The sequence below is a fragment of the Rhinatrema bivittatum genome, chromosome 1 (genome assembly GCF_901001135.1).
Source record: "Rhinatrema bivittatum chromosome 1, aRhiBiv1.1, whole genome shotgun sequence".
NCBI lineage: Eukaryota > Metazoa > Chordata > Amphibia > Gymnophiona > Rhinatrematidae > Rhinatrema > Rhinatrema bivittatum.
The window spans coordinates 22,425,721-22,438,592 of NC_042615.1; positions in this window are offsets into that span (position 1 = coordinate 22,425,721).

Below are 12,872 nucleotides of genomic sequence, written 5' to 3' on the forward strand. Positions count from 1 at the left end.
TTTAAGATACTGATGCCAGGTGGGGTTTGGTTGGGGTTTTTTTTAAGCATAATTTATGCATGAAGACTAGAATAAAATCTGAAACGGTTTTTCTTTTTTTTTTTTAAGCCTTTAGAAAATGTATATTTTTAAATGACTAAGACTGGAATCTTCCCATTTAAAAGGGAAGCCGACTAAGGCTGTCTTTCTGTTCCATATCTTCCACATGAATAATCATACGACTGATAGTTTGAAGAAAGACACTTGCTTTATTGCCTGAAAGCGTAAAACAAGAGGAACTGTACGGTGTGGGTAGCTGTCCCTTGGGAGGACAGAACCAGAAGTAATGGTATCATTTCGCCTTTTGATAGGAATGTGGTTTTCTTATTTAACGGTTGGGAGCATCACTTTCACTTTTAGTAAAAATGAAAAATGCTGCAAGTCTGAAAGCAAGGTGCTTCTGTGAGAGTGTAATGTGTATGTGAGACAGGGAGGGTGCTTCGTATATGTGTGTGGTGTATATATGAGACAGGGAGGGTGCTTCTGTATGTGTGTGGTGTATATGTGAGTCAGGGAGGGTGCTTCTGTGTGTCAATGTGTGTGTGCGAGAGAGATGGAGCATGTTTTTGGCTGGCTTGTGGCTGTGAGAGAGGGCATGTGTGTGATTGAGCCTGTTTGTAAGTGAGATAGAACATGTGTGTGATTGAAAGCCTGTGTGTAAGTAAGAGAGAGCGAGAGCATTGTGTGATTGAGAGAGACTGGCCAGAGAGGTGACATGTGTATGTGTAAGAAAGACTGATCAGGGAGATGACTGGTGTGTGTCTGTGTGTGTGTGTGTGTGTGAGAGAGAGAGAGAGAGAGAGAGAGAGACTGATTGGGGAGATGATTGGTTTGTGAAAGACAGAATCTGGTCCTGAAGTTGTGACTGGTGTGTGTGTGTGTGAGAGAGAGAAGAGACTGGTTGTGGTCCCTAAGGAAGAGGACTGTGAGGACAGCTTCAGCAGCTACTGCTGCTTCTGGTATGGCCTGCAAGGGAAAGGAATATGAGAACTGCTGGAGAGGGTAAGTAAAGGTGGCTTTTTAAGTTCATTTTTCTTGATTGACTACCATTTTAATTATTGGGTAGTATGTGATGTGTCTGCTGTTTGAAATATTTTATTGGTGTTTGGTAAAGCTTTCAAAATTTGCATGAGTCTTTAATTATTGGATATTCTATTCATCAGCTGTTTTGAAATTATTGTATTTGTATGATTTTATAATTATGATTAATGATTTATATATCTTTATTTTATTGATTTGTTTCACGAGGAATGGTGAAATTTTTGTTTTTCCATTGTTACACTGTATAGAGTCTGGTGTGATGCGTTTTACAGTTCAGTTTTTGTCTGCACATTTCTATTTATACTTTATGTGGCTTTATTCTGTATTTGGTGAGGGTTTGTGTTCTGCATGCAAAGACTGAGATGAAGCATTCTTTTAATATGTGGTTTCTCTGTAGGTATCTGTAGCAGCTCTTTAGCTTGGCCTGTTCTGTTTTCCTGATAGGAGATGTATTGATATTTTAGATTCTGGTGTAATATTTGTGGTATTCTTTTTCATAGGTGGGGTTGTTATTTTTTGAGTGTTGGCAGATAGTACTGTGTTGATACGGGAGGACCATGCCGAAATACATCATAATAGGTATGATGCCATATGAATTCCAAGATGCAAAGTTTTCTTGTTGGCATCACAACAGTGCATGAAATTATCATAACAACTTGTATATTAATTTTACCTCAAAATGTCATTTTTCATGTAAAATGTGTTATAAATGCATAATTTAAAATTGTGTATGGGGAGGGAGCGCCAGACTAAGGTTTGCCTAGGGTGCCTAATACCCTTGCACTGGCCCTGCCTTCAACCAGTTTTCAGGTTGATAACATCGCTATACCTGTTGCAGGTCATGTCAGAAGTCTGGAAGCCATGCTTGAGGCAGACCTTTCTTTTCATGTGCAAATCAAGTCAGTTGTAACAGTTGTAATGTCTATTTCAAGTTAAGGCTTTTGCATAAATTAAAATCTTATTTGAAAGTGTCAGATTGCAGTCACTTTTCCTATCCAAACTAGACTATTACAATTCAATTTACCTTGGTCTCCCTATGCCTGTACTAAAAGTACTTCAAATGCTCCAGAACTCAGCTATATGGATTTCAATTGGTACAACTCACAGTGAACACATTTCTTCTGTGCTACAGACTCTCCACTAGCAAATAAACTACAAAATCTTACTTTTAATTCACAAAGCACTAAGCAATGATGCTCCATCATGCATTAATTCACTTTTGAAGATGTATAGACCAACTAGAGATCAAAGGTCATACAGATGCTGCCTCTTTGACATTCCTTCAACCTGTTCAGACTTTCCGAATTCTGTGAGAAAACCTTTGTGGTGGAAGATCCACAACTCTGTAATTCATTAATGGCTGAATTTTAAAAGCCCAGTTTTGTAAAAATCAGTACTTAGGCATGTGGCTGGGCCCTGAGCAAGCTCCCAATGACAAAACCCGAGATTTTAACTGAAGAAATTGCTTTCTCTTTAATTGAAACATCTGGGAATACCTACACTCTCTGACTGCAAAATAAAACATCTTTATATTTAAAGTTCTGCCTGAAGAAAGTCTCTTTAGCAGCAGTCAGCGCAAAAGATACCACAAAAGTGGACCTAGCGGCCCTTCCATATGGAACTCAATGCCACTTGAATTACGACTTGAGCCAAACACTTCAAACTTCAAAAAATAAATTGAAAACATGGCCTTTCAAGCAGGTCTTCTCATGACACCCTCCACACACTGACTAGCAACACACTAAACACAAAATTCTTCAATAACACCCTCTGTATAAAGTTTTCTTACTGTACTCTATATTTATTAACATGACCGTTAGTTGTTTACATATCTATGCTTATCCTGAAGTTTCCGCTTACCTTCTGTAACTTAACTTTCTCAACTGCCCTGAAATGTTTTGAACAGTGTGAATGTTTCTTGAGATGTAATCCCCTTGATCTATCCACTTGTTTGAGATGTAATTTCTTCTTCTCTTGTTTCAATGTAAACCGATGTGATGTGCAAACGAATGTCAGTATAGAAAAGCCACAATAAATAAATAAATAGTACAGATATTATCACCAGAGGTCTGTAAGAACAAGAATGATCAGGACTACGAGTAGGATGTAACACCTCTGTTTCCCCCTCCTGTAAAGCAGGAATTTTCTTTTTATCAGGTATAGAATAACATTTAGATATAAGAAATTTCATATCTGGCATAATTTGTAATATATCAACCACATATTTCCTAAAGTATTCTTCACCTGAAATCAGATGAGAATATGGAGCATGTAACAAGCATAAAATATTATATCTAAGCTTGTTTTCTAAAGATTCTCACTTTATATATGTAAATATCCCATCTTTAATCCCTGCATTAGAAACCAATAGATATGGAGTGATTAACTACTTTAGATTCTAATAATAAGACCCTAGCGTCCACCTCTAGCAGTTTGTTGGTGGTGTCCCAAGAGAGTTGGCATAATTGGGAAACCAAATTAGATAGCTTAGAATCAATACCAACAACTATTATCCAGATATCTTTAAGGAAAACCTCCCCAGATGTGGACGAATTATTAGGCCCATCAATTTCTGCTCCAGTCATTATTCGAACTAGATTAGGAAGTGGCACTGAGATGATAGTGTTCCCATCACTTAACTGTCCTGAATATAGCTCCAGTGATCAGTCAGAGCCTTCTGGCTGAGAAGAGACAACTTTACTAGAAGCTTGAACAGAAATGTCTCCATGGTTTAGTCTAGCTTGGGTAACTGGATTAGAGGAATGAGATCTGACTTCAGGACCCAATGAGCGATCCTCACGTTTCCGGGCAGTGTTGAGCTGGAGTGATGGTGATCCATTGGCCAACTTGTAGAAGTCGAAACTTGAGAGGTAAAGGGAACATTCCCTTTCCTCTTTTTCCCCATCCTTTGCCCATTATAAATCGAAAAACTGGCATAAGTGTGTATCCATTTGGTGTGTGGCTTCAGCATGCTGGTGGTGGCATGCTGCAGGGCACCTCCTTTAGTAGGCCCCCAGTGCAATGATGACATCAACGTAGGGTGGCCTTGATGTCCCGGAAGTGCTTCTCTCCTTTGGGGGTCTAGCGAGTGACAGGTCAAGCGAAGCGACTCACATTCATGCTGAAGGGCACCTCCTTTAATAGGCCCTCAATGCTATGATGACCTGGAAGCTGGGCGGCCTGGATGTCCCAGATGTGCTTCTCTCCTCTGGGGGACAAGCAAGTGGAAGGTCAGGCAAAGTGACTCACTTCCATGCCATATGGCGTCTCCTTTAGTAGGCCCCTGATGCTATGATGACATCGGCGTTGGGTGGCCTGGATGTGCCGGGAAGTGCTTCTCTCCTCTGGGGTCCAGCGAGCGGCAGGTCAGGCAAGGCAACTCCACTTGCCCCTTTTGTGAGTATTAGGTGCAATATCAGCTCTTCACATCTAGCTTCTCTTATTAGTTGCCTCATAAGCATTCCAAAAGGGAAATCAGGTTCTCCAAACTCATAATTAAAGTGGCAGGCAGGAAGCTCCAATTTATATCTGGCAGGTTGGAGCCTTTTACCAGCAACACCACCCCCTAGTTGTTATGCTCTAGCATGCATGAATGGCAATGACTAAATCTCCTTCCAACTTTACCCATTGTGCTGGAGGTCTGTAGAACAGAGAAACATGAAACAGCTTTATTTCCCTTCTCTATGATACCTAAACTGCTTCCTCCTCATATCTCAGTTCTCGGCTTGCACTATTCCAGGTCCAATCAAAATAGCAGAACAGCTAAAGGGATGCCTTAAAACCCTTTTTCTAAATGGGGTCCTAACTGCTTCAGGGTGATTTGTGTGAGCAGCATTCCTTGTCATGGCCTTACTGAACCATTGCAATGTTCAGGTCCTAAAGCCTCTTACCAGACAGACATCAAACATTTCCCACGTTATGACAGAAATAATGACTGAAGTTTACTCATTTTGAAAAGAAAGACCTTTTCTTTTTCCGTGCGGGAATATGGCCACATTTTCTTGCTGCGTGTTAAGCTCACAATCTATCACAGTGGGATTTTACCAGCACGGCAAAAAAAAAAAAGTTATCAGACGGGAACCTACTTGAACATCAAAAGGGAATGAGATCAAACCTTTTGAGTTTTGTCTGTCCTTAGTTTAATAGAAACTTAATTTCTAAGCTGCATGTACACTAGACTCATAAATCAGATTCCAAGGGATTAGTCTGCTTGCTGTCTTTCCAACTATTTATCTGAAGTGAAAGGAGAAAAGATCAAGCATTTGAAAAAAAAAAAAAAAAGAATTGTAAGCTTTGATCACACGCTTTAACAGAAGATTTTCTCTGGAAAAAATATGGCACTGATTTTTATTCTGCTGTAGCAATTGGATATGAATATCTACTACCAAGCAAATCATTTCCAAGCAAGTGTACCATCCTGTGCTACCTACTGGTTAGTATCATTGACCAGGGAAAACAAAAACCTACTTATTTCTTTTCTAAATGAGAGGTTTAATCTTCCTGGTCGGGCAAGGTCCAAGCAGCTTTGGATCGGATAGAAGTGAAGGCAACAACCTGGCTAATTTTGATTTTTTCAGGGGTGCGCAGCCCCTATAATTTCATGTCGGTTTGTGTTTTTCATATTGGGGGAGGGGAAACGTTTTCATTGTTTTTGTTCGTTTACTATTTAATTTGGCTTGGTTTATTCACTGAACCAGTATAAACATTAAAAATCACCCCCCAAACGAAAAGCATTACATGGGGCCACCCCGGCCCCTCTGTACCCCTCCCCCTCCGTGCAAAAAAGGTTGCCGGGGCCATAGACCGCCTTGCCCCCATTTATCTCTCTTCCACTGGGGGTCTCATAAGTTACCTGGCTCAATGCCTTTGAATGCTGAGCTCATGGTCCTTTAGGACTGCCATTACTGACTTCCCAATAAGCGTGAAGCTCATGCTCCCTTTTTTTTTTTTGCTCTGCTGACGTCATCAATATCTAGAACTGGATGGAGAATGTCCTTGGAATATGCTCTCGGCTTGGCATCAGCGCAATCTAAGAAGCTCAAATGCTTGCCCGCACTTCAGTTGGTTGTTCTCAAATCCTGATGCACTTTGACTCCCAAAGAAACACTGAGGAAAGTTAAACCACACAGCTCCCAACTATTGTACAACATTTGTCAGCTCGTTTTAATCAGCAGAATTGTTTGAGCTCCCCATATATTGGGTCAGAAAGAAATGTATTTTCACCTTTGCAGACTGAATACAGAGATGTCTGGTTTTTTTCCTGATCCCTTGGGTTACTATGTAGAAAAAACTGTTAGGCATCCAGAAGGAGGGTTGGACTCAAAGACATCTGGTCTTCTTTCAATTTAAATAACTCTGTAACTGTGCACTATTTAGAAAATGTAGAACACAGCATAGGTTAGGTACATTCTCCACAATACATGGCAAGCAGAAGCTTATATATTAAAAACCAAAACAAAACAGAACGAGATGAACACATTTGTATCTCTTATCAAGAAGGAAGTCTGACAACTCTCCAAAAAACTTTTTACCCATCAGTCTCAGTATTCAAGTGTGGCGACAACCTCCAGGTTATTAACTAGTAACAGATGTCTGCTAGTCCCTCGTTATGGATGCTAATTGGCAATTATTGCCTGGAAAATCAAGACTTGTATTACTCTATGATGTGAAAAATCTCACTGCTTATGAGTATAAATACCAACTACTAACAGGAATCCCATCAGCCATCTCTGCTTGTACTTGCATTGCTTTTTCTGAGGACAGGTTTTAGAAATTGTGGTGTTATTATCTTTTAAGCATGTGCATTCATTTGAAACCAATGAGTACACTATAACACATGTGCCAATATTCATTTCATTCATTGCCCCCTTAAACAAATGGAGGAGTCCCATTCAATTATGTTTCCCATTCTTTTCTATAGCCCATTGAAGTCTACGGTTGCATACTAAAGAGAAAGAAATCTGGTAACTATATAAAGGACAAGTTGTAAAGGAAACTAGCCAGAGGAAAAATCATCGTGCAGTATCTCTTTTACAAGCCTTTAGCGGCTATCTGGAACAAGTGATGCTGACCCAATCCCAATGGAAACTCTGAGCATGTCCAAGAAGCTCTCTAGTTCCTCTCTAGCTCATGGCAGAGAACGTACTACAAGAAACTCTCACAGATGTAGTTCAGTCTTGCCTTAGCCACTAATATGACTCCCTGTTTATCAGCTTTGGGGTTTGGGGGTTTTTTTGCATTTTGGTGGTCCTCCCCCTGCTTTTTGCCATCCTCTTTTTGGAATATAAATTACTTTTTGAGCATGTGTAAAGTCTGGTACAGGGGATTGATCAGGAGGCCTTTATGTTCCCCTTGTGGACTAACCAAGTGAGGAGTCTTTCTGCTCTACTTTGGATTGAATAAGAGATGTTGGAAGTGTTAAGAGAAGAGAAATATTGGAGATATTTTTGACCAGTTTTCTGTTAGGAAGACTAGATACCCCCTCTCTGGTCATGTTGAATTTTACTCTGGGTTTATGCTCATTGACCAGAATTGACCAGAGGTTGGCTGCTTTATTCCATGACCAGAGAGAGTGGACAGAGGTTGCATTGTTTTTTCAAGGAGTTTGGAGATTTCTAGAGAAAAGAGTTTTGCTATAGAGACCTTGTGAGCTAGATCCTGACAGACAGACAAAACCCTGTTCCTGAAGGGCAGGGCTTCTGATTTTCATCTTTCCACCCAGTTAACAGCATAGGATGAGGATGTTTTGGGGATATGTTTTGAGAATAAGTTTTGGAGACATCTGTTTCTGAGAAAAATTGATTTTTCCATTCTACCCTTTTTTGGATGCTAGTTTCCATGGGGGAAGGGATTTTGGAAGAGGACACTGGTTCAATTCCAGGAAATGAGAATAGATGTGACAGCATGGATAAAGAAACCACAGCTTTTGTTGTCACAATTTTCAGCTTGCTATTTATGATTTTACTATCCTGGATTATCCTTTTTAAGTTAAAGTTGAACACCACCATTGAACTCCATGCTTTATTCCAGTGTTCCATAACTACCAGAAGACTATTCTACTGTAATTATTCACTGACCAGAAACAGAGTGGGGCTGAGCGTTTAAAGTCAGAGACTGTTTCGCCCACTGCTGCACTAGAGGCCCAGGAGGTTCTCCCTCCTGCCCACTCCCCCATCAGATGCATCACAGTATTCTCAAGAATTGCTGGGAGGCAGGTTTGAGTGAAAAAGAGGTCTGGAACAGCAATGGACAACCCTGTGAACTATGTGACCTCCTTCCCTCCTTTATTTCTATGCATCCCAACACATAGGGGGTTAGAAAGCGTTTTACAAAAGCTTATGAACTTTAGGAATTGGCACTAGTAAGGGGCTGTTTCTGCTTTTCTCTATGCTTCAGAGGTCTCACATAATCATTCTGCCAGAAAGAGAGGCTGTGCACTGCTGTTAATTTTGATATTTCACTTTACTGGGGGAGGGTCACGGTGGGAGACAGTGTGGAGATTGCAATTGTAGCAGTGCTGCTGATTTTTATAACTGTCTGGTCACTAGTGAAGTGAAACTGAAGAGAAAAGTCTTATCAGGCTGCAGTCTTTCATGTCTGTTAGTGTTTAACATGTTTCTGGTGTGTGGAGTCAGTCAGCGCTAGTGCACATAGTACAGGACACATACATTTTATATGTGTCTGTGTGCCATATGCTTTCATGCTCCTCAAATACTAGGGATGAGCATTCAGGAGAAATGAAACAGGAAATTATGCAAAATTTCCTGTTTCATTTCATTTCATTATCAAAGCAAAATTATTGAAAATCTGACGATATTGTTTTGGTTTTCACATTTCGTTTTGAAAACAAAATTGATCTATTAAATCTAGGCCCAAACGCAAAGCTAGGGCCTCGCTTAAGCAAGGTTGTGGCCTGATGCAGTAGCCATGGCCTATACCCGAATGTGACTCCAGGGTCTCGGCTGAGGTCTAGGCCTAATGCCAGGACCTTGACCAAGACACCAAAATGGAAAAACTACTTGCTCCATTAGAGATCCAATGTCACGGTCCAGGCTCAGGACTGACATCTGGTTCTCAGCCTAGGCTAGGACCTAGGCCCAGCTCTGATGCCAAGGCCCAGTCCAGAGATAGGTCTTGATGCCAGGGCTGAGGCCCAGATCCAGGCCTAGGCCAAGGCCCAGGCATCGAGTCCAGGCCTCAAAGCCTGGGTCTTACGTATGGCCTAGGCTGAGATCGCAGAGACCTACCATGACCTAGACCTATGCAAGGCTGAGGCTTCTGCCTGGGCCTAAGCCTCAGGACCATCCCAATACTTAGGCCCAGGCTGAAGCCTCAGCCTTGCATAGGCTTAGGCCATGGTAGGTCACTGCAACCTCAGCCTATGCCCTATGCAAAACCCAGCCTGAATCTAGGTCTCTGTGTTGGATCCTCCCTGGACCAGGTAAGTGGGGGATGGGGAGGATCCTGGTCCAACATTTATTTGGGTGGGAGGGATGGGTGGAGGGCTTGGGAGGCTCCATTTCTTTTTTTTTTAAATGTTTCTTTTGTTTTTTTTTTTACCAAAATAAATGAAATAAGCATTGGACGAAATGAAATTCATGAAAACCCCCCTGAAAATTAAATGAAATTTTTTCTTTTTCTCTAAGGTGGTAGGGTTGGGAAGAAGAAAAATTTTAATTTAATTTTCAGGGGGGGGGGGGGGTTTCATGAATTTCATTTCATCCAGTGTTTATTTCCAGGAGCCATCTCTGCACTCATGCCATTAGCTGCCAGTATTCAAAATGGCGCCGATAGCCTTTGACCTTACTATGTCACAGGGGTTACCGGTGCCATTGGTCAGCCCCTGTCACATGGTAGGAGCAATGGATGGCCGGCGCCACCTTGGGCTCCTACCATGTGACAGGGGCTGACCAATGGCACCTGTAGCCCCTGTGACATAGTAAGGGTAAAGGCTATTGGCACCATTTTGAATGCCGGCAGCCAAATGCGTGAGTGCAGGAGATGGCTCCCGGACCCTCCGCTGGACCACCAGGGAGTTATGGTAAGTCTTGGGGGGGTCAGGAGGGTGGGGGGTTGTAGTTAATTCAATTTTAGCCAGGAAACAAATAAGAATGAACGCATGAACGTATCGGGGGCCTCCCTTGCCGAATGCAACGTATCTGCCCCCCGATGAATACGAATACAGAATGCAACATATGATGTCCCTCTGAACATCCCTACTTTTTACTTTTCCTAGAAGCCTCTCATGAGAAACTTTGACAAATGCCTTCTGAAAATCCAAATTCACTACATCTTCCAGTTCACCTTTATTTAGATGTTTATTAACCCCTTCAAAAACGTGAAGCAGATTTTTGAGTCAAGACTTGCCTTGGGTAAAGCCATGCTGAATTTATTTCATTAAACCATGTCTCTCTATATGCTCTGTGATTTTGATATTTAGAACACTTTCCACTATGTTTCCTGGCACTGAAGTCAGGCTAACTGATCTTTAGTTTCCCAGATCACTGTTACGTTCTCTGTGTAAACTAGGGATGTGAATCGTTTTTTGACAATTTAAAAAAATTGTCAGATATTTTTTAAATCGTCAAAAATCGTTAGAGTCGCGATACAATAGAAATTCCCCCGGCTCTGGCGATATAGTGAATTATCGGTGTAAGAAAATATTAGTTTTATTCAGATTTGATTCGAGCATTTTATGATTAGATACAGGGCAATGACTATCGGGCGGATTTTAAAAGCCCTGCTCGCGTAAATCCGCCCAGATTTATGCGAGCAGGGCTTTGCGCGCCGGCGTGCCTATTTTCCATAGGCCGCCGGTGCGCGCAGAGCCCCGGGACGCGCGTAGGTCCCGGGGTTTTTCGAAGGGGGCGTGTCGGGGGCGGGACCGGATGACGCGGCATTTCAGGGGCAGGGCGCGGCGTTTCGGGGGTGGGACTGGGGGCGTGGTGCCGGCCCGGGGGCGTGGTCCAGGCCTCCAGACCAGCCCCCGGGTCAAAAGACAGCACGCCAGCAGTCCGCTGGCGCGCGTAGATTTACGTCTGCTTCTCGCAGGCGTAAATCTAGGGACAAAGGTAAGGGGGGGGGGGGTTTAGATAGGGCCGGGGGGGGTGGGTTAAGTAGAGGAAGGGAGGGGAAGGTGAGGGGAGGGAACGGAGGCAGGCTGCGCGGCTCGGCGCACGCAGGCTGCCCAAAATCGGCAGCCTTGCGCGCGCCGATCCAGGATTTTAGAGGATATGCGCGGATATGCGCGGCTATGCGCGTATCTTATAAAATCCAGCGTACTTTTGTTTGCGCCTGCTGCGCAAACAAAAGTACGCGATCGCGCTTTTTAAAAAAATCTACCCCTATGTGTTTACATTTTCCATTGATCTAATTTTCTTTCTTCTCTCTGAAAGAATTGTGATATCACTGCCCTCAAAGTGGTCTGCTGTTAAAAGTATCTGTTTCAAAACAGGTTCGATAGGTAAAAATTCTTGAATAAATTGAATGTACTTAAGGTGGTTTGCTCTTATTGTTGTGACAATTACAGTCATAATTTTTTCTTTTTTTAGTCAGTTCGCTGATTAATGCTTCTCCAATTATGATATATGTGAAGTCCGTGCTAATCTGAGCCAATTCAAGTAGCTCTAAAGGTACTTAAGATATATATAAAAAAAAAAATTTTTGAAAATGAATTTTTTTCATTATATGAAGTTCATACAGAGTTTCAAAAGAGAATCCTGAAAACCATCCACATCCACATTTTTCATTTAGTTTTCACTTATTTTTCTTTTATTATTTAAAGATATTTTTTTCTTTCTTCTTTTCTTCTTCTTTCTCTTTTCTATATACCCCCCCCTTTTTTTTGCCCCCCTTTTTTTGTTACCTTTTTTGTTATTTTATTTTAAGGTTAATTTTCATATATAATATATTATCATTCTTTCAATGACTTATGCTCCTTTTACAAGGTTGATTTATTAAGTTGTCAATATGTACACACGCACTCCCTTTATATTTTATAATTGATTTTACTTGTTCTTTCATTGGTTTTTGTTGCATTGATATTTGTACGCTTAAATGCACACTTGTCTTATAAAATGATTGTATATGGATTTGTATACACATACAAACAATTTAGGTACATGTTTGTAATTTCATTATATAGTGCAATATGTCTATTCTTACATTTATTTTTATATTTATTTTATATTATTTAATATGATTTATACAACATTTTTATATTGCATTTTACTTGTTGTTTCAAATATATATGTTTGTGTGTCCTTTTATTTGTTTGCAATAGCCCCTGAGGCAGCTCGTTGAGCGAAACTCGGCCAGAGTCGGGCAAGATTCAATAAAGTCCATTTTACACCGCTTCCACCTTGTTGTTCGTTTGCTGATAGTCTTAGGCGTGACATTGCATATCCGAAAAAGGTTATGCATGAGGTGTGTTATATGATATTAACCAATACCATCTTTGAATGTTTGGCTGAATATCCATGTCTTGAGCTCTTTTTAAAATGATTTAGTGTTGCTTTGTGAGCTCAAGTGTTCTGGTAGTGAGTTCCATAGTTTCAGACTAGCGATGGATATGGCTCTGTTCCTTGTGGTGGATATTGTTTAAAATCCCATTGTATCGTTCTACTAAACCATTTGAGGTTGATAATTATATGTGGCGTAGTCGGCAGGATATAATTATTACAACACATTCATAATTGGCAACAATTACTTAATTTGTTATCACAAAGAGAAGGTGTTGGTGCCCAAACTGCTATAGTGTGGACGCCAGCACATACAGGGAGCATGAGCTTTGA